The following is a 22,231-nucleotide window of genomic DNA, read 5'->3' on the forward strand; positions in this document are numbered from 1 at the left end:
TTATATAAACACAGAAGGAAAAGTGATCCCATAAGTCACTATGTTATAACTAAAACTATTAACAAAGAATTAAATACAGTTTTTTTTTTAATAATTTTGTTTTTTTATTTTTTGGCTGGGCTGGGTCTTCGTTGCTGCACGGGCTTTTCTCTGGTTGCAGCAAATGGGGGCTACTCTCTAGTTGCGGTGCAGAGGCTTCTCACTGTGATGGCTTCTCTTGTTGCAGAGCATGGGCTCTGGGGCACAAGGGCTTCAGCAGTTTTGGCTCCTGGGCTCTAGAGCAAAGGCTCAAAAGTTGTGGCACACAGGCTTAGTTGCTTTGTGGCATGTGAGATCTTCCTAGATCAGAGATTGAACCCATGTCTCCTGCACTAGCAGGCTGATTCTTTAACACTGAGACACCAGGGAAGTCCCAGGATTTTTGTTAGTATAAAGATCTTGATGATGCAGTCATCTATAAATAGGCATACACACATGCACACACAATCAACTAAATTTACACACACAATATCTTATATTAGTACCATTTAACTGCTGGAGAAAACAGAAGGTCTAAATATTTGTCTGGAATACACAGCAAGTCTAAGTTGAAGGACAGATATAGACCAAGTCTTAAAATGCCTGTTTTCCTCAATGATATCAAAGTGTGCAGAAGAAACAATTTGTGAACACATGGGAGGTGCTTGCTATCTGGAAGATATGTGACGAATGATAGGATTCTTTACTGGTTAGAAGGTATTTATTTCTGGTGGAGCTTAACAAAATTAAGTGCAAACCCCCTCCTCTCAAATGGAGTAAGTTCAGGAGGGAATGCATTGTTTAGCATTTGTGTGTATTATATGCACATATATATGTGTGTGTGTGTGTGTGTGTGTGTGTATGTGTGTGTAGCCATGAAATTAAAAGATGCTTACTCCTTGGAAGGAAGGTTATGACCAACCTAGATAGCATATTTAAAAGCAGAGACATTACTTTGCCAACAAAGGTCCGTCTAGTCAAGGCTATGGTTTTTCCAGTGGTCATGTATGGATGTGAGAGTTGGACGGTGAAAACAGCTGAGCGCCGAAGAATTGATGCTTTTGAACTGTGGTGTTGGAGAAGACTCTTGAGAGGCCCTTGGACTGCAAGGAGATCCAACCAGTCCATCCCAAAGGAGATCAGTCCTAGGTGTTCATTGGAAGGACTGATGTTGAAGCTGAAACTCCAATACTTTGGCCACCTTGTGTGAAGAGTTGACTCACTGGAAAAGACCCTAATGCTGGGAAGGATTGGGGGCAGGAGGAGAAGGGGACGACAAAGGATGAGATGGTTGGATGGCATCACCGACTCGATGGACATGGGTTTGGGTAAACTCTGGGAGTTGGTGATGGACAGGGAGGCCTGGCGTGCTGCGATTCATGGGGTCACAAAGAGTTGGACAAGACTGAGCGACTGAACTGAACTGAACTGATACATATATACATTCATTCATTTATTTGATGACTTATCTAAGTGCCAGGCCACTTATGGTTCTTGATGATCAAGCCAAAGCCTATCATCATGCAGCTTATTTGGTGGAAAAAATGACTCAGGAACTTTAGTTAATTTTATGCAATATTACTGAACATAAAGAGCCTCCTGATGAAAGTGAAAGAGGAGAGTGAACAAGCTGGCTTATAACTCAACATTCAAAAAACGAAGATCAAGGCATCTGGTCCCATCACTTCATGGCAGATAGATGGGGAAAAAATAGAAACAGTGACAAATTTTATTTTCTTGGGCTCCAAAATCACTGTGGGCAGTGACTGCAGCCATGATATCAAAAGACACTTGCTCCTTGGAAGAAAAGCCATGACAAACCTAGACAGCATATTCAAAAGCAGAGACATTACTTTGCCTACAAAGGTCCATATAGCTATAGTTTTTCCACTAGACATGTAGGATGTGAGAGCTGGACAATAAAAAAGGTGGAGTGCTGGGAGGAATTGATGCCTTTGAACTGTGATGCTGGAGAAGACTCTTGAGAGCCCCTTGGCCCTGCAAGGAGATCCAACCAGTCAATCCTAAAGGAAATCAACTCTGAATATTCACTGGAAGGACTGATGCTAAAGCTGAAACTCCAATACTTTGCCCACCTGATGTGAAGAGCTGACTCACTGGAGAAGACCCTGATGATGGAAAAGATTGAGGACAGGAGGAGAAGGGGACAATAGAGGATGAGATGGTAGTGTGGTATCACTGACTCAATCGACGGACATGAGTTTGAGCAAACTCTGGAAGATGGTGAAGGACGAAGCCTGGTGAGCTGCAGTCCACAGGGTCGCAAAGAGTAAGACAGGACTGAGCAACTGAACAACAACAACAACAACTGAATATGGTGATGCTCCCCAAAGTTAATATAATCTTGCTAGCTAAGTTACATCAGTCATGTCTGACTCTTTGGGACCTTATCAACTGTAGCCCACCAGGCTCCTTTGTCCATGGGATTCTCCAGGTGTGAATACTGGAGTGGGTTGCCATTTATTCCTCCAGGTGATCTTCTCGACCCAGGGATTGAACCCATGTCTCCTGCAGATCGTGCCCTGCAGGCAGATTTTTTATCACTGAGCCATCATTAATTGAAGGATATTATCTTTGCCAACAAAAGTCCGTCTAGTCAAGGCTATGGTTTTTCCAGTGCTCATGTATGGATGTGAGAGTTGGATGGTGAAGAAAGCTGAGCGCCGAAGAATTGATGCTTTTGAACTGTGGTGTTGGAGAAGACTCTTGAGAGGCCCTTGGACTGCAAGGAGATCCAATCAATCCATCCTAAAGGAGATCAATCCTGGGTGTTCATTGGAAGGACTGATGTTGAAGCTGAAACTCCAATACTTTGGCCACCTCATGAGAAGAGTTGACTCATTGGGAAAGACCCTAATGCTGGGTAGGATTGGGGGCGGGAGGAGAAGGGGACGACAGAGGATGAGATGGTTGGATGGCATCACTGACTTGGACATGGTTTTGGGTAGACTCCAGCAGCTGGTGATGGACAGAGAGGCCTGGCATGCTGCAGTTCATGGGGTCGCAAAGAGTCGGACACGACTGAGCAACTGAACTGAACTGAACTGAACTCATCTAGAATAACAGCATATTTAATTTAATTCTAATCTCCACTATTGTGACCATTAGCAAGATCTAGATGTTCCACTCTAAAAGAGAGGAGATAAACTAGACCACTCTATGGAGCTGATCAGACTGTGTCATGTGAGTAATAGTAAAAAGAACTCAAGAGCTATATCAGGGAGCAAATGACTTAGGAGTGACACGGTTGATGTGAAACACTGAAAGGATCCGACCTGTGAAAAGGAAATTAAATGCATTCTTTCTTGCTTTAAGAAATCAAACTATAATAAATGGGTGAAAGCTATAGATAGATACAGTTCAGTTTAACATAAGAAATCCTATTTTATTCATCAGAGCTGCTAAAGATAGAGTGGGTTGCCCTAGGAGTTAGCAGATGTATCCAAGCAGAGGCTGAAAAAACCAGTTAGCTAGTACATTGTCAAAGATACTCAATTATCCACTGAAAGGCTGAGCTTGGTGACCTTATTATTTCTTCCAGACATGAAAGTGTATTAATCTATGATGCAAGTAAGAGCAATGTTGGGAAAATATTGAATTTCTTTATCTTTTCAAAGTATCTGATTATATCAACTAACTTTCTGGATGATCTTAATCAGCATTAATGTTCAGAGAAAGATCTTAAGTGTACTTGTTTAAATATATACTTTCTTCATGTTATAGTATAGTTTGTGTTATCTTGTTGCCCACTCTTTGCTCTATTAGATTTGTTACCTCCGGCTGCTGCAACAAAGTACTACAAGCTGGGTGGCTTGGGACAAGAGAAGTTGTCTTATAGTTCTGGAGACCAGAAGTTCAAAACCAAGGTGTTGATAAGGCCACACTCCCCCCTGAGATGACAGAGAATTAATTGTTCCAGGCCTCTCTCTTAGCTTCTAGTGGTTTCTTGGACTATGACTATATAGCTCCAGTCTTCATATGCTTTTATCCCTGTGGGTCTCAGTGTCCAAAGTTTCCTCTTTTTATAAGGACTCTGGTCACCCTGGATGATGGGCCTGCCTTTCTTCAGGATGATTTCATCTTAACTAACTACATCTTCAGTAACTCTATTTCCAAATGTGGTCACATTCTGAGGCTCTGGGGTTAGGACTTCAACATATGAATTTGCAGGGGGGAAGAAGGGACACAGTTCAACTCAGAACACTCACACAACTCCATCTTTTCCAATTTAATTTTCTATCGCTATGATTGGAAAGTTATACAGGAGTTATTAATAGTTCTCTAGGGATTCATGTGACAGCTGGATTTATTAATATTACAGGTTCCCTTGTTCATGATGACATGACTACTGCAAAAGGAGGGGAAAAACTAGATTCTCTTTCTTGGTCAGCCACTCACTAGAAATGTCAGTTTCTCTGAATATAGTTTTCTCAATGTGTAGATATACTAACCTTGGCATAAAATACATGACACAGTTGTTATCAGTCAAATACAGTAATGTGCATGCATTTGGTAAATGTGAAGCACTTGGGAAAATTCTTAGAAAGAGGATGGAAGGGGCTTATCTAATTCTTTGCCAGGATTATTTAAGAGTATCTATAGGAAGAATGTGACTCTACAGAGCTAAAGATTAGCCCCGTCAACACCAGTCTGCTTCATATATGGATAAAAATGTATGTATAACCAATATAGACATGAAAGTAGTGAATGACTTTCCATACCTATATGAATGATACATTTTTTACTTTATTTTTCAATTTATATAAATTAATAATTAATCTATGGGGTCAATAATAGAACAGTGGTTTCCTGGTGTCAGGGTTAGAGGAAGGGATGGACATTTAAAAAGGAATGAAGAAACATTCTAGGTTTATGGAATTGTTCTAGGTATTGACTGGTTATTTTATCAGTGTATACGATGGCTGGAATTCATTCATTTTGGATGTAACTTATCATATATAAGTCATTCCTCAATAAAGTTGATAAAGAAAAAATACTAGAACATTTGAAGTCAACTTTCCACCTCTGCTGAACTGTGGTTGGTGGGCTGGTGTCTTTTGTCATTATTCTCTGTGTTGAAAGGGATTTGCAAACTTTTACAGTGGTGTCCATAAGGGGTTACCAGTACTGTGTCTTGGGAGGTTGGTGAGCTTGTTTTTTTTTTTCTAATTTGAATACACATTTTTATAAGAGTAAATCAAATTTGGGCTGGATAGCATAATTTGTCTGGCTAGCCAGACATGCTAGAATGTGAAGTCAAGTGGGCCTTAGAAAGCATCACTACGAACAAAGCTAGTGGAGGTGATGGAATTTCAGTTGAGCTATTTCAAATCCTGAAAGATGACGCTGTGAAAGTGCTGCATTCAATATGCCAGCAAATCTGGAAAACTCAGCAGTGGCCACAGGACTGGAAAAGGTCAGTTTTCATCCCAATCCCAAACAAAGACAATGCCAAAGAATGCTCAAACTACCACACAATTGCACTCATCTCACACACCAGCAAAGTAATGCTCAAAATTCTCCAAGCCAGGCTTCAGCAATACATGAACGGTGAACTTCCAGATGTTCAAGCTAGTTTTAGAAAAGGCAGAGGAACCAGAGATCAAATTGCCAACATCCGCTGGATCATCGAAAAAGCAAGAGGGTTCCAGAAAAACATCTACTTCTGCTTTATTGACTATGCCAAAGCCTTTGACTGTGTGGATGACAACAAACTGTGGAAAATTCTGAAAGAGATGGGAATACCAGACCACCTGACCTGCCTCTTGAGAAACCTGTATGCAGGTCAGGAAGCAACAGTTAGAACTGGACATGGAACAGACTGGTTCCAAATAGGAAAAGGAGTACGTCAAGGCTGTATATTGTCACCCTGCTTATTTAACTTATATGCAGAGTACATCATGAGAAACGCTAGGCTGGAGGAAGCACAAGCTGGAATCAAGATTGCCGGGAGAAATATCAATAACCTCAGATATGCAGATGACACCACCCTTATGGCAGAAAGTGAAGAAGAACTAGTGAGCCTCTTGATGAAGGTGAAAGAGGAGAGTGAAAAAGTTGGCTTAAAGCTCAACATTCAGCAAACTAAGATCACAGCATCTGGTCCCATCACTTCATGGCAGATAGATGGGGAAAGAGTGGAAACAGTGTCAGACTTTATTTTTTGGGGCTCCAAAATCACTGCAGATGGTGATTTCAGCCACGAAATTAAAAGACGGTTACTCCTTGGAAGGAAGGTTATGACCAACCTAGACAGCATATTAAAAAGCAGAGACATTACTTTGCCAACAAAGGTCTGTCTAGTCAAGGCTATGGTTTTTCCAGTAGTCAGGTATGGATGTGAGAGTTGGACGGTGAAGAAAGCTGAGCGCCACAGAATTGATGCTTTTGAACTGTGGTGTTGGAGAAGACTCTTGAGAGGCCCTTGGACTGCAAGGAGATCCAACCAGTCCATCCTAAAGGAGATCAGTCCTGAGTTTTCACTGGAAGGACTGATGTTGAAGCTGAAACTCCAATACTTTGGCCACCTCATGCAAAGTGTTGACTCATTGGAAAAGACCCTTATGCTGGGAAGGATTGGGGGCAAGAGGAGAAGGGGACGACAGAGGATGAGATGGCTGGATGGCATCACTGACTCAATGGACACGGGTTTGGGTATACTCTGGGAGTTGGTGATGGACAGGGAGGCCTGGCGTGCTGCGATTCATGGGGTTGCAAAGGGTCAGACACGACTGAGCGACTGAACTGAACTGATAGAGCTTCTCCATCTTTGGCTGCAAAGAATATAATCAGTAGTGGCAGTGGCTGCGTGGCGCCGGAGCGACTTTGGGGAGATAACCCATATCCAAGGGCAAAGGAGAAGCCCCAGCAGGACAGTAGGAGGGGCAAAATTGCATTTAGAATCAAGTCCCATACGCATTAGAGAAGCTCAGAGGGCTGAAACAAACCTTGTGTACACCAGGACCCAGAGACCCCACAGAGACTGAGACAGAACTGTTTTTGAGTATCTCCTGTAGACGTACAGCTCAGCAGTGGACAGCTGCAGGGGCAGGGGCTCTGGGTGCAGTAGACCTGGGAAAAGCAAAAGCCCTCTTGGAGGAGGTCACCATTAACCCCACCATAGAGCCGCCAGAGCTTACATAGGACTGGGGAAACAGACTCTTGGAAGGCACAAACAAAACCTCGTGCACACCAGGACCCAGGAGAAAGGAGCAGTGACCCCACAAGAGACTGACCCAGACTTGCCCGGGAGTGTCCAGGAGTCTCTGGCAGAGGCACAGGTCGGTGGTGGCCTGCTGCAGGGTTGAGGGCACTGAGTGGGGCAGTACGTGCATGGGACCTTTTGAAGGAGGTCGCCATTATCTTCATTACTCCACCATAGTTTAGCATCAGGTCATGTAAACCCATGGCTGATTCATGTCAATGTATGGCAAAAACTATTACAATAATGTAAAGTAATTAGCCCCCAACTAAAATAAATAAATTTATTTAAAAAAATTAATAAATAAATTAAAAAAAAAACAAAACAGGGAGGGAACACAGCCCCACCCATCAACAGAAAATTGGATTACAGATTTACTGAGCATGGCCCCGCCCATCAGAACAAGACCCATTTTGCCCCTCAGCCAATCTCTCCCATCAGGAAGCTTCCATAAGCCTCTTATCCTTCTCCATTAGAGGGCAGACAAAATGAAAACCACAGTCACAGAAAACTAACCAATCTGATCACATGGACCACAGCCTTGTCTAACCCAATGAAACTATGAGCCATGCCATGTAGGGCCACCCAGGACAGACAGGACATGGTGGAGAGTTCTGACAAAATGTGGTCCACTGGAGTAGGGAATGGCAAATCATCCTATCAAGGACGACACAAAAAGTTAGAGGAAATGTTTTTGACTCTTGGTTTCTAATAAATCCTAGATTCCCTATTTCAATGGACAAAGTAGCAGGGTTCAAGCCCCCACATCACTGAGGTTTGGGCAAAAGACTGCCCTGTCTAGCTTGTGGTTATTCAGTGCTAATAAGCTGAGAGTAGATGGCAGGCTCCCTGGGTCAGGAAGATTCCCTGGAGGAGAGCATGGCAACCCACTCCAGTATTCTTGCTTGGAGAACCCCACGGACAGAGGAGGCTGGTGGGCTACAGTCCATAGGGTCACAAAGAAACAAGCACAACTGAAGGGATAATGCACAGTGTAACATTTATCTTAAGATCCAATAGAGTTTTATTTGCAAAGAACCTTATGAAATGCCAGGTGGAAACAGAATCATTTCCTTCTCATTAGATGGGCTTCTTTAAAAAAAAAAAAATCTCTAGCTAGCTAGCTATCATTCCATCCATTCATCCATCCAAACAGTCTCAGCCCACTAAGCTACGATACGATTGAAACATTACCTGTGCACATCTTTCAAACAAGGAGAAAGAAAAAGAAGCATAGACACTGGAACAAATCAAAGTGACAAGCGGATCCAAGCCATAGTGAAAATATCTGTGTGATTCAGGACAGACCAGTGCAAGAGTCCCCTCATCCTAGGTAAACAGGATGAGTGCCCTGTGTTGGGGGTGCTAGCTTTGCTGCCTCAAGGGTGCCCCCTGCTGGCTGTTACTCAGGGGATTCCCACACAGCACTGCTTTTGTATGAATCACCATATCCCCACAGTAACAGCTGGAATCCTGTATCTGAGAGAACGAGAAACTGGTGAAGCATTAGCACATGCATGCGTGCGTGCTCAGTTGCTTCAGTCATGTGACCTGATGGACTGTAGCCCACCAGGCTCCTCTGTCCATGGGATTCTCCAGGCAACAATACTGGAGTGGGTTGTCATGCCCTCCTTCAGGGGATCTTCCTGACCCAGGGATTGAACCCATGTCTCATGTTTCCTGCATTGGCAGGAGGATTCTTTACCTCTAGTGCCACCTGGGAAGCTCATATTAGCACATACCTACACTTAATTTCTGTTAAGCTTTCAAGCAGGGAGTGGAAGTGGGAAGTGAGGAGCTATGTGATACAGAGGAATTCTAATATCCTTGTCCAATTGTGAGAGTCAGGTGCTATGGCTGAAAATACCCAACTATTCTGAGAAAAACATGTTTCCAAAATTCCTTGGCCTGGCACACGAGGTTATTTAAAAATCAGATGAAACCTGACTTTTCTGCCTTCTCTCTTTTTTCTCCTCCTACACTAACTTTTTACAGCAACAAAACAAGCTTTGATTCTTTAAACTTTGTTTCCTTCTCAGGGGCACCCTCTCTCCTCTTTTATGCCTGTCTACTTGGCCTTCTTTAGAAACTCCCCAGATGGCCCTGATGAGCAGGAAAGTTTGCAAACTACTGGCCTACTCAAGGCCCAAATCAAGTTTTGACTTCATTCATGACACCTGCCCGGGCTACTCTGGGATCCTGGCACATCTCCTCCCTCTACCCACCCCCTCAGCTACAGATTATGTCAGTCCTTAGCACATAATCATTGATTGCCTCATGTCCTTTCATCTTATGATCTCCTTTTATTGTTACTTAGCACCTTCACTGTTCTTTCGCTTCCTTAAATGTCTGTGTGTCTTAATCCCCCAATTAGAGGTGAAAACAATGAGAGTTGAATCCCACAGTGTTTTCCTTTTAGTTAAGGATCAAGAAATATGTTAACTGCCTGAGAGAGGTCAGAGACACCGAAGCAAAGCCAAACCATTATTTAATCCACATAACCAAAGACAAGCTTTGCAGGAGAGCTGCATGCCCCTAAGTGCCCTGTGGTTCAGCTCTCAGGGTCTGAGCCCTCCTGCCAAGTTGCATACAAACCAGAGTTTAGGAAATTCAGCACAGTTTCTCAATCAGTCTTAGTTCTGATAAGGCAAGAATCTCCATTAGGTAAACTTAGGTGTCACTTTCTGAATATTGTGTCTTAATGTTCTGAGTATCAATCCTTATAGAGACATTGCAACAACCTGAAAGAGTTCAAGTAATCTATAAAAGTCGCTAAGATCCAAGACTCAAACTGTGTTGAAAGAAAGACACCTTGGTCCAATTCTGCACATGGGTGAGGACCACTGGACCCTCTAGCGATCCACTCCCAGGTTTTGGGAAACAAGTCAGACAAACAGGTGGTGCGGGACTGTTCTCATTGGGTAAGAATGTGCTTTCATGGAACATGCTTCCCAGTGATGCCTCCCAGTATAAACTTAAAGGAAGCACTATCACTTACAAAATTACATCTTCATTAGGCTTCTACTTTCAGGATGTGCTATCATTAAGATACCATCCTTGGCTCTAATCAAAGCAATGGGAATTTATTTTTTTTTAAATAAGCTTTTTTTTTTTTTTTTAATTTTATTTCTTTTTTTTTTTTTTTTTTTATAAATTTATTTATTTTAGTTGGGGGCTAATTACTTTACAATATTGTAATAGTTTTTGCCATACATTGACATGAATCAGCCATGGGTTTACATGTGTTCCCCTTCCCGGACCCCCCACCCACCTCCCTCCCCATCCCATCCTTCTGGATCATCCCATTGCCCCGGCCCTGAGCCCTTGTCACATGCATCGAACATGGAATGGTGCTCTGTTTCACATATGACAATACACATGTCTCAATGCCATTCTCCCAGAACGTCCCACCCTCACCTTCTCCCTCAGAGTCCATAAAATTGTTCCATGCATCTGTGTCTCTTATTCTGTCTCGCATATAGGGTTATCGTTACCCTCTTTCAAATTCCATATATATGCATTAGTATACTGTATTGTTGTTTTTCTTTCTGGCTTACTTCACTCTGTATAATGGGCTCCAGTTTCATCCATCTCAGTAGAACCGATTCAAATGTATTTTTTTTAATGGCTGAGTAATATTCCATTGTGTATATGTACCACAGCTTCCTTATCCATTCGTCTGCTGATGGACATCTAGGTTGCTTCCATGTCCTGGCTATTGTAAACAGTGCTGCGATGAACATTGGGGTACATAAATAAGCTTTTAATAATGGGCATTTGGTAACCACAAGTCAGTAAAATAGAATACAGGTTTCTTTTTAAGACAAATCAAAATAAGAATCAGGAAGTTCTGGACCTCTAAGTCTCTGTTTGCAGCCTCCTTTAGCATTCAGCTATGGTATAGCTGCTCTTTCCTAAAGACTAAGACTTACGAGAGTACCATGGGTCTCTGAGGCCCTTTAAGACCTAAGGATGCTTTGTGTTCTGCCTTCCATATGAGATCCTTTGTGTTTGGCCGTATCATTATTTCATTCAGATTTAAAGAATCATATGGGGCTTCTCCTTCATTTCATTGATCTGCTTTTTTTCAGAGCCTTCCTATACCTTTTGTTATCACTTGGCTATTCTTTCTCTATGTACTTACCAAAATAGCAAGAGTTTAAAATATGGCATAGATTTTGGTATCTACATTTCATCTTTTTTCCCCTCGTCTAGTCATTCAATAAACACTGAGTATCAAACCTGGTAGAAACATTGCTACAACTTGAAAGATTTCAAGTAAGCCATAAAAGCTGCTCAGATTCAAGACTCAAAATGTGTTGAAAGAAAAGCACCTTGGTCCAATTTTGCATAAGGGTGAGGACTACTACAAAGTGAAAATTTATTCCTTTCAGATCAGCAGAATAACTAGGGTAAAAAAGGCAAAAGTCAGAGCAGAAATAAATGAAAAAGAAACGAAGGAGACTATAGCAAAAATCAACAAAACTGAAAGTTGGTTCTTTGAGAAGATAAATAAAATAGACAAGACATTAGCCAGACTCATCAAGAAAAAAAGGGAGAAGAATCAAATCAATAAAATTATAAATGAAAATGGAGAAATCACAACAGACAACACAAATACAAAAGATCACAAGAGACTGCTATGAGCAATAAAATGCCAATAAAACAGACAACCTGGAAGAAATAGACAAATCCTTAGAAAAGTATAACCTTCCAAAACTGAACCAGGAAGAAACAGAAAATCTTAACAGCGCTTAACATCACAAACATGGAAATCAAAACTGTAATAAAAAAAATCTCCCAACAAACAAAAGCCTAGGACCAGATGGCTTCACAGGTGAATTCTACCAAAAATTTAGAGAAGAGCTAACACCTATCCTATTCAAACTCTTTCAGAAAATTTCAGAGGAAGGTAAACTCCCAAACTCACTCTATGAGGCCACCAGCACCCTAATACCAGAAAAAGATGCCACACAAAAAAGAAAACTACAGGCCAATATCACTGACGAGCATAAATGCAAAAATACTCAAGAAAATTCTAGCAAACAGAATGTAATAACATATTAAAAAGATCATACATCATGACCAAGTGGGTTTTATCCCAGGGATGCAAGCATTCTTCAATATTTGCAAATCAATGTGATGCACTATATTAAAAAATTGAAAGATAAAAACCATAAGATTATCTCAATAGATGCAGAGAAAGCCTTTGAGAAAATTCAACACCCAGTTACGATCAAAACTGTCCAGAAAGCAGGCATAGAAGGAACACACCTCAATGTAATAAAAACCATATATGACAAACCCACAGCAAACATTATTCTCAATGGCAAAAAACTAAAAGCGGAAATGCTTTAAAATTAGGAACAAGACAAGGGTGCCCACTCTCACCACTATTAGTCAACATGGTTTTGGAAGTCCTAGCCACAGCAATCAGAGAAGAAAAAGAAATAAAAGGAACCCAGACTGGAAAAGAAATAAAACCCTCATGGTTTGCAGATGACATGATCCTCTATATAGAAAACCCTAAAGATGTCACCAGAAAAATCACTAGAGTGAATCAACAAATATAGTACATTTGCAGGATATGAAATTGATACACAGAAATCCCTTGGAGTCCTATATACTAACAATGAAAACACTGAAAGAGAAATTAAGGAAACAATCCCATTCACCATTGAAATGAAAAGAATATAATACTTAGGAATAAATTTACCTAAAGAAACAAAAGACATATATATAGAAAACTATAAAACACTGATGAAAGAAATTAAAGATGACACAAACAGATGGAGAAATATACCATGTTCATGGATCAGAAGAATCAATATAGTGAAAATGAGTATACTACCCAATGCAATCTATAGACTCAATGCAATCCCTATCAAGCTACCAATGGTATTTTTCACAGAACTAGAACAAATAATTACACAATGTATATGGGGAAAAAAAAAACTCGAATAGGCAAAGCAATCTTGAGAAAGAAGAATGTAACTGGAGGAATCAACCTTGCTGACTTCAAACTATACTGCAAAGCTACAGTCATCAAGACAGTATGATACTGACACAAAAACAGAAATATGGATCAATGGAACAAAATAGAAAGCCCAGAGATAAATCCACACACCTATGGACACCTTATCTTTGACAAAGGAGGCAAGAATATACAATGGAGAAATGATAATCTCTTTAACAAGTGGTGCTAGGAAAACTGGTCAACCACCTGTAAAAGAATGAAACTAGAACACTTTCTAACACCATACACAAAAATAAACTCAAAATGGATTAAAGGTCTAAATGTAAGACCAGAAACTATAAAACTCTTAGAGGAAAACGTAGGCATAACACTCTCTGACATAAATCACAGCAAGATCCTCTATGACCCACCTCAGAGAATAATGGAAATAAAAACAGAAATAAACAAATAGGACCTAATTAAACTTAAAAGCATTTGCACAATGAAGGAAACTATAAGCAAGGTGAAAAGGCAGCCTTCAGAATGGGAGAAAATAATAGCAAATGAAACAATTGACAAAGAATTAATCTCCAAAATACACAAGCAGCTCATGCAGCTCAATACCAGGAAAACAAACAACCCAATCAAAAAGTGGGCCAAAAAACTAAACAGACATTTCACCAAAGAAGACATACAGATGGCTAATAAACACATGAAAAGATGCTCAACATCACTCCTTATTAGGGAAATCCAAATCAAAACCACAATGAGGTATCATCTCACATCTGTCAGAATGGCTGCCATCAAAAAGGTCTACAAACAATAAATGCTGGAGAGGGTGTGGAGAAAAGAGAACCCTCTTACATCATCGGTGGGAATGCAAACTGGTACAGCCACTATGGAGAACACTGTGGAGATTCCTTAAAAAACCTGAAATAGAAGTGCCATGTGACCCAGCAATCCCACTGCTGGGCATACACACCAAAGAAACCAGAACTGGAAGAGACACGTGTACCCCAATGTTCACTGCAGCACTGGTTACATTAGCTAGGACATGGAAGCAACCTATATGTCCATTGGCAGACAAGTGGATAAGGAAGTTGTGGCACATATACACAATGGAATGTTACTCAGCTATAAAAAATAATGCATTTGAGTCAGTTCTAATGAGGTGGATGAAACTGGAGCCTATTGTACAGAGTGAAGTAAGTCAGAAAGAGAAACACCAATACAGTATATTAAGGCATATATATGGAATTTAGAAAGATGATAAAGACAATCCTATATGCAAGGCAGCAAAAGAGAGAGATATAAAGAAGACTTTTGGACTAAGTGAGAAAAGGCGAGGGTGGGATGATTTGAGAGAATAGCACTGAAACATGTATATTACCATATGTAAAATAGATGATGAGTGCAAGTTCAATACATGAAACAGATTATTAAAGCCAGTGCTCTGAGACAACCGAGATGGGGTGGGGAGGGAGGTAGGAGGGGGATTCAGGACGGGGGGACACGTGTGCACCTGTGGCTGATTTATGTTGATGTATGGCAAAAACCACCACAGTATTGTAAAGTAATTATCTGCCAATTAAAATATATAGATTAATTAACCTCCCCCCTCAAAACAAAGGGCAAAGATTTGTATAGCATATCAGTGCACTGAATATTACCAGGCCTGTTCTGTGCTGAGAACAGAGAAAATAAAATTTCATTCCAATTTTACAGATCTCTTTTCACTACCCCTGAAATCTGTGTAATGATATAATGATTCAGGTGTAGGAGAAGACACAGGAGCAACATCTCCTGAAGGTAGTAAAATGCATAAACTTTCACTACCCAATCCCAGGTACCCCTATTTATAATTAATATAATATTATAAAGGAGTCATTGGTATGATTCTGTCAAGAAACAACAAAAAAAGAGACTTTGTAAAATCCCACAGCAGCTATGTAGCTACACAAGCTCACCCCAGGGCCATTGCACAGACTGTTCCTTCCATGGAGCACACAGTTCACAAAGCTGGTTCCTGTCTTACTCTTCAGGTGTCAGATTAAATGCCACATGCCCAGAGAAGCCCTCCTGAACACCTCATGTAATAGTAATGAGTATGTTTCCTTCTCTCAGATTCATGTAAATTTCCTTCACAAAACTTATGATAATTTTCAGCTGTTTCAGTTTGTATATACTTTGTCAGATATTCCATTAGAATATCAGGTCTTCACTGTCTCTCCAGTGCCAACCTAGTCCTAGCTTAGAGGAGACACTTAGGGAAAAAATGAGGGAGAAAAGCAAAGGACCTAGTTTTTATATGAAGAACAAATTCATTTCTTTTTCTATACACAGATGTTTCCCATTTGCTTCTACGCCCAAGAAACAAATTGCTGTGAGTTGACTGCACTGTTTGTCAAGTCACTGATTACAAAATTAAGCTGAGCCTTACCACTCTAGATCCTACTAAAAGATTATATTTTATCTCTGATGTATTTTCTAACTCAAAGTCTTCTGAAATTTGTAAGGTGCTGATGGTGATCAAGGCCCCACCCAGTTATAATCTTTATTCCTGCACTGACACAGTTTTCATGAGGGTAAAAAAAAAAATATTGTGGGAACTGCAATGACTTTAGTAATCTCAGAGGTGGATGGTCATATAAACCTAATGCAATTGCCATAACTTAGAGATTGTCATGGGACCCAAGGGTTAAGTCTGCAGACACTTCCCACAAAATAAGATTCACACTAGGAGCTTCACTCTTGGGTGATTTCCCCATGGCAACCTAAATACCAAGGAAATATCCTGCCTAGGTAATAATTCTTTGCAAAAGAGGGTAGATGTACAGTATAAACTACTTTCCTGAAAAAATGATAAAGGTGGAACAATTGTAAGAGTAGCTATACTTCCATTTTTCTGTGGTTCAAAGAGGAGATTTCTCCTCTCTTTCTCGGGGCTGCCTATGGAAGTGGCAGCCATCTCCTGCTTGGTGTCACTGCCACTCTCAGACCCCTCCTGAAGCCCAAAACCAGGGTCAAAAAGAGGACCAAGGAGTTCATCCAGCAACAGTCAGAGCGATACGTCAAAATTAAACAGAACTGGCAGAAACCCAAAGGCAATGACAACAGGGTGGGCAGGAGATTCAAGGGCCAAAGATCTTGACGTCCAGCGTGGTTAGGGGAGCAACAAGAAAACAAAGCGCTTGTGGCCCAGTGGCTTCCGGAAGTCCCTGGTCCACAACCTCAAGGAGCTTGAAGTGCTGCTGATGTGTAACGTCTTCCGGTGCCGGGACTGCTCACAACATCTCCTCCAAGAACCCCAAAGCCATTGTGGAAAGAGCAGCCCTACTGGCCATCAGCGGAGAAGGCAATGGCACCCCACTCCAGTACTCTTGCCTGGAAAATCCCATGGACGGAGGAGCCTGGTAGGCTGCAGCCCATGGGGTCGCTAAGAGTCGGACATGACTGAGTGACTTCACTTTCACTTTTCCCTTTCAAGCACTGGAGAAGGAGATGGCAACCCACTCCAGTATTCTTGCCTGGAGAATCCCAGGGATGGGGGAGCCCGGTGGGCTGCCGTCTATGGGGTCGCACAGAGTCAGACACGACTGAAGCGACTTAGCAGCAGCAGCAGCAGCAACTGGCCATTAGACTCAGCAATCCCAACGCCAGGCTGCGCAGCAAAGAAAATGAAGAGAGGGCTCCTGCACAATTTTGTTTATGTTGATAACACCATAAAACTCGGCAAAAAAAAAAAAAAAAAAGGAGATTCCTGGCTTATCAGAATAAAATGTCATACAAACCAAAGGCCACAGCTTTAGGCCAAAACTTCAGCAACATTAAATTTTGTTAAGTATTTCTCTTCTCTGTAGAGTACTGAATATCATGTATCAGTTCTTTCTTCAAAAGTCATCTTTGAAATGAACTACAGAGTCATTCATACTATCTGTCTCCACAAATTCTCAGGGTCTAATGTATAATTTGTCCATGGGGTCGCTAAGAGTCGGACTCAACTGAGCGACTTCACTTTCACTTTTCCCTTTCATGCACTGGAGAAGGAAATGGCAACCCACTCCAGTATTCTTGCCTGGAGAATCCCAGGGACGGTGGAGCCCGGTGGGCTGCCGTCTATGGGGTCGCACAGAGTCGGACACGACTGAAGCAACTTAGCAACAGCAATGTATAATTTAACCAAAAGAGCATCCACTTTCTGGAAAAATATTACTGAGATATCTTTCTTATGCTTTTCAGATTTTCCATGAAGATTTATCTAGAATGGATTTGGGATCACTGTTTCACTAGAAGGTTATGGATAGCTCATGTTAGAACTTGGTTTTTGATTGTAAGAAAATAAATGAGGGCTTCCCTCATAGTTCAGTTGGTAAAGAATCTGCCTGCAATGCAGGAGACCCGGTGCGATTCCTGGGTCGGGAAGATCCACTGGAGAAGGGATAGGCTACCCACTCTAGTATTCTTGGGCTTCCTTTGTGGCTCAGCTGGTAAAGAAGCTGCCTGCAATGCAGGAGACCTGGGTTCGATCCCTGGGTTGGGAAGATCCCCTGGAGAAGGGAAAGACTACCCACTCCAGTATTCTAGCCTGGAGAATTCCATGGACAGTCCGTGGGGTCGCAAAGAGTCGGACATGACTGAGCAACTTTCACTTCCACTTTCTTTCACTTTCAAAATAAATGAAGTTGTCAAGAGTATTGATCACCAATATATTTATCAGCTAAATAAACAAATGTTCATTTGGGAATACAAATAGCTCCTTGAATGGTCTCAAATGTTCTGTCTTTATCATCTGTGTGCACCAAAATGCCCACCCATGTTTTACTTGGAGAAAATAAACTGTAACCATGAGATGATTTTCAGAAGGCATCAAATATAGACTTTGGACCAGATAGATCTGAGTTTGCATTTTGATTTTGAGTTTGCAGTACTTCCTTGGGGGAGACCCTAGGCCCTTTGCAGTTTTCATTTTTCATATAGAAATTGATGACCTCATTCATACATACAGCTTCAACCACCACCTATACAGTCTTAAATCATTATATTATCTACAACCAGACTTCTCTGCCGAGCACTAGACTCATCTCTAATTGGGTTTTACACAGTTCACCTCCGATGGTTCAGTGGCACCAAAAACACAACAGATTAAAAAGATGAATTGATTCTCAATCCTGATTAACCGAACCACCACCCACTTCATAACTCAAGCCAGAATGTGAGAATTATCTCTATGTCACTTACTCCCCACAAAACATCAATCTATGAATCCTGGAGATTTTGTCTCAATTAACCTCTTTCATGTATGTCCCTGCTACATTCTCAGTGCAGCTGTTTGGGACCTCAGCGTGTGCTGTGCTCATTTACTCAGTCATGTCTGACTCTTTTTGCAACCCCACGGACTGTTAGCTCACCAGGCTCCTCTGTCCATGGGATTTCTCAGGCAAGAATACTGGAGTGGGATGCCATTTCCTTCTCTAGGGTATCTTCCTGACCCAGGGATGGAACCCACATCTCCTGCATTGACAGGTGGATTCTTTAACACTGAGCCACCAGGGAAGCCCAATTTGAATTTACCTAACAACTAAAGATGTTCAGAATTATTCATGTGCTTTTTGGCTATTAACATCAAGCTTTCATATTAGATGTGTGTGTGTATGTTCAGTTGTGTCTGACTCCTTCTGGTTCTATGGACTGTACCCTGCCAGGCTCCTCTGTCCATGGGATTCTCCAGGCAAGAATACTGGAGTGGTTTGCCCTCCTCCAGGGGATCTTCCAGACCCAGGGATTGAACCCATGTCTCCTGCACTGGCAGTTGGATTCTTTACCACTGAGCCATCTGTAAAGCCCCTTGGGACCTCAATGGTCCCCTCCAATTCCCTGTCACCTTTTCTGTTAATCTGGTACATTGTGCCTCCACCTAGCTTCCAGTGGGATCTTTGTGTGTATTATCAGGTCACTCTCACTGAAGCTTCTTCAGTTTTTATATTCTGTTAATGTGATTCACAATGAAATTTGAATTCTCAATTGTGGTATATAACAAGGCACTATAAGTGAGCTGATCCTGACATGCTATTCCATTTTCAACTTCTACCACTTATCCTAACATATCAGACACTTTAGTCATACACATTATTTTTGGCTTCCTTTACAGGCCCAGATCAACCCCTCAGATTGGGTCAATGGTGTTGCCTGGAACTTCAGCGTATTTACCAGTGGACTTTTCAATAGTTTCTGAATCTGTCTTTCCCTTAGAATTTAAGTACCTTGAGAAAGGGGATATGACTTTATCTTTGTATCTCTAGTGTTTGCTACTCAGAATAATTGTTTGACAAGTAGATGCGTGAATACATAGGTCAAAGAGAAACGAAAGGGAGGATGTTATGAACTTCAAATTATTCTGAAAGATCAGGAAAGGTGAGGCACATAAAGAGGTAGGAAAGAAAATCGTGGCTGTAATACAGTCCATTATCTTTAGATTTCAAAATCACTCAGCTTTTATAACCAAGTAGGTAGAAGTGCAGAATTGATTGTATCATTATTTCACAAAGACACTTAACATTTTTATGCTTCAGTTTTGTTTTTTTTTGAAATCTTCAAAAGAAGACAAATTACTACAAAGCACGAATACTCTAAAACCTGTATCAAAGCTAGATAGATATTGGTGATAATACCTAAAGGAAAGGTGCTATGATATTCAAATGTAAAAGAATAATGGGAAAGAATCCAAATTGTCTTTACACAATGCTATTTCAAAACAGTAAGCATAAATCACTGCAGATGGTGACTGCAGCCATGAAATTAAAAGACACTTGCTCCTTGGAAGAAAAGCTATGACCAACCTAGACAGCATATTAAAAAGCAGAGACATTACTTTGCCAACAAAGGTCCATCTAGTCAAAGCTATTGTTTTTCCAGTTATGTATGGATCTGAGGGTTGGACTACAAAGAAAGCTGAGCACCAAAGAACTGATGCTTTTGAACTGTGGTGTTGAAGACTCTTGAGAGTTCCTTGGACAGCAAGGAGATCCAACCAGTCAATCCTAAAGGAAATCAGTCCTGAATATTCACTGGAAGGACTGATGCTGAAGCTGAAGCTGGTGAAGCATCAGATGGTGAACAACTGACTCATTGGAAAAGACCCTGATGCTGGGAAAGATTGAAGGCAGGAGGAGAAAGGGCCGACAGAGGATAAGATGGTTGGATGGCATCACTGACTTGATGGACATGAGTTTGAGCAAGCTCCGGGAGTTGTGGTGGACAGAGAAGCCTGGTGTGCTGTAGTCCATGAGGTTGCAAAGAGTTGAACATGACTGAGTGACTGAACTGAACTGAAACATAAATAGAAAACTCTCTAAGCGTTCTTTTATTTTTTTAAAAAGTTTGTTATTTTGAAAGTACATAGATGTTCACAGCTATAAAGAGGCAGCAATGTAACATCTTTTGTTTTTTTTTAAATAAATTTATTTATTTTAGTTGGGGGCTAATTACTTTACAATATTGTAATAGTTTTTGCCATACATAGACATGAATCAGCCATGAGTTTACATGTGTTCCCCTTCCTGGACCCCTCACCCACCTCCCTCCCCATCCTATCCCTCTGGGTCATCCCATTGCCCCGGCCCTGAGCCTTTGTCTCATGCATCGAACATGGAATGGTGTTCTGTTTCACATATGATAATATACATGTTTCAATGCTATTCTCCCAGAACGTCCCACCCTCACCTTCTCCCTCAGAGTCCATAAAATTGTTCTATGCATCTGTGTCTCTTATTCTGTCTCGCATATAGGGTTATCGTTACCATCTATCAAATTCCATATATATGCATTAGTATACTGTATTGGTGTTTTTCTTTCTGGCTTACTTCACTCTGTATAATGGGCTCCAGTTTCATCCATCTCAGTAGAACCGATTCAAATGTATTTTTTTAATGGCTGAGTAATATTCCATTGTGTATATGTACCACAGCTTCCTTATTTGAAGTACATTTAATGTCACCATTGTGGTTGTTGTTTAGTCACCCAGTCGTATCTGACTCTTTGCAACCCCCTGGACTGCAGCACGCCAGGCCTCCCTGTCCCTCACCATCTCCCGAAGTTTGCCTAAGTTCATACCCACTGCATTGGTGATATCATCCAGCCATCTCATCCTCTGATGCCTTCTTCTCCTTCTGTCCTCAAACTTTCCCAGCATCAGGGACTTTTCCAAGGAGTCGGCTATTTGCATCAGGAGACCAAAATACTGGAGCTTCAGCTTCATCATCAGTCCTCCCAATGAGTATTCAAGGTTAATTTCCCTTAAGAATGACTGGTTTGATCTCCCTGCTGTCCAAGGGACTCTCAGGAGTCTTCTCCAGCACCACAGTTCAAAGGCATCAATTCTTTGTCGCTCTGCCTTCTTTATGGTTCCGCTCTCACAACCACATGTGACCACTGGAAAGACCATAGCCTTGACTATAGGGACCAGCAGGGTAATGTTGGCTGAGTAATGTCTGTTTTTCAACACAATTATGCTGTATCAATTACTTCCTATATGTACAAACAAGGGAGATGAATTGGGGGCTTGTAAAAATTATCTTGCATTAAGTCAGAGATTTTATTTTGTTTCAAATTCAACAACTCTGTTTGAATGCCATCAACAGAGCCTTATGATGGAATATATCATTTAAATGAACACCCATAGAGTTTTAGAAGAAGTTGACTGTCCACACCATTAGTTTGAGTTTAATTAAACCATAAGGCTGGCAACTGCATGTCATAATTTCAAACACAGATATTTTAAAATGTACTTAGGGGAGAGGGGAGGAGAGGGTGAGATGCATGGAAAGAGTAACATGGAAACTTATATTACCATATGTAAAATAGATAGCCAATGGGAATTTGCTGTATGGCTCAGGAAACTCAAACAGGGGCTCTGTATCAACCTAGAGGGGTGGGATGGGGAGGGAGATGGCAGGGAGGATCAAAAGGGAGGGGATATTTGTATACCTATGGAAGATTCATGTTGAGGGTTGACAGAAAACAACAAAATTCTGTAAAGC

General features: G+C 41.3%; 1 protein-coding gene and 1 pseudogene across 5 annotated transcripts in view; one reads left to right on the forward strand and one right to left on the reverse strand.

The window, feature by feature from the left end:
• The window catches only part of LOC145545699 (large ribosomal subunit protein eL32 pseudogene), a 29,536-nt pseudogene extending 12,625 nt beyond the window's left edge, over window positions 1-16,911 (forward strand).
• The window catches only part of FAR2 (fatty acyl-CoA reductase 2), a 168,598-nt gene that overhangs the window by 93,181 nt on the left and 53,186 nt on the right, over window positions 1-22,231 (reverse strand). The gene's annotated exons all lie outside the window — the stretch shown is intronic.

Source organism: Giraffa tippelskirchi, chromosome 4, assembly GCF_054371585.1.
Source record: "Giraffa tippelskirchi isolate mGirTip1 chromosome 4, T2T-mGirTip1v1.2.pri, whole genome shotgun sequence".
NCBI lineage: Eukaryota > Metazoa > Chordata > Mammalia > Artiodactyla > Giraffidae > Giraffa > Giraffa tippelskirchi.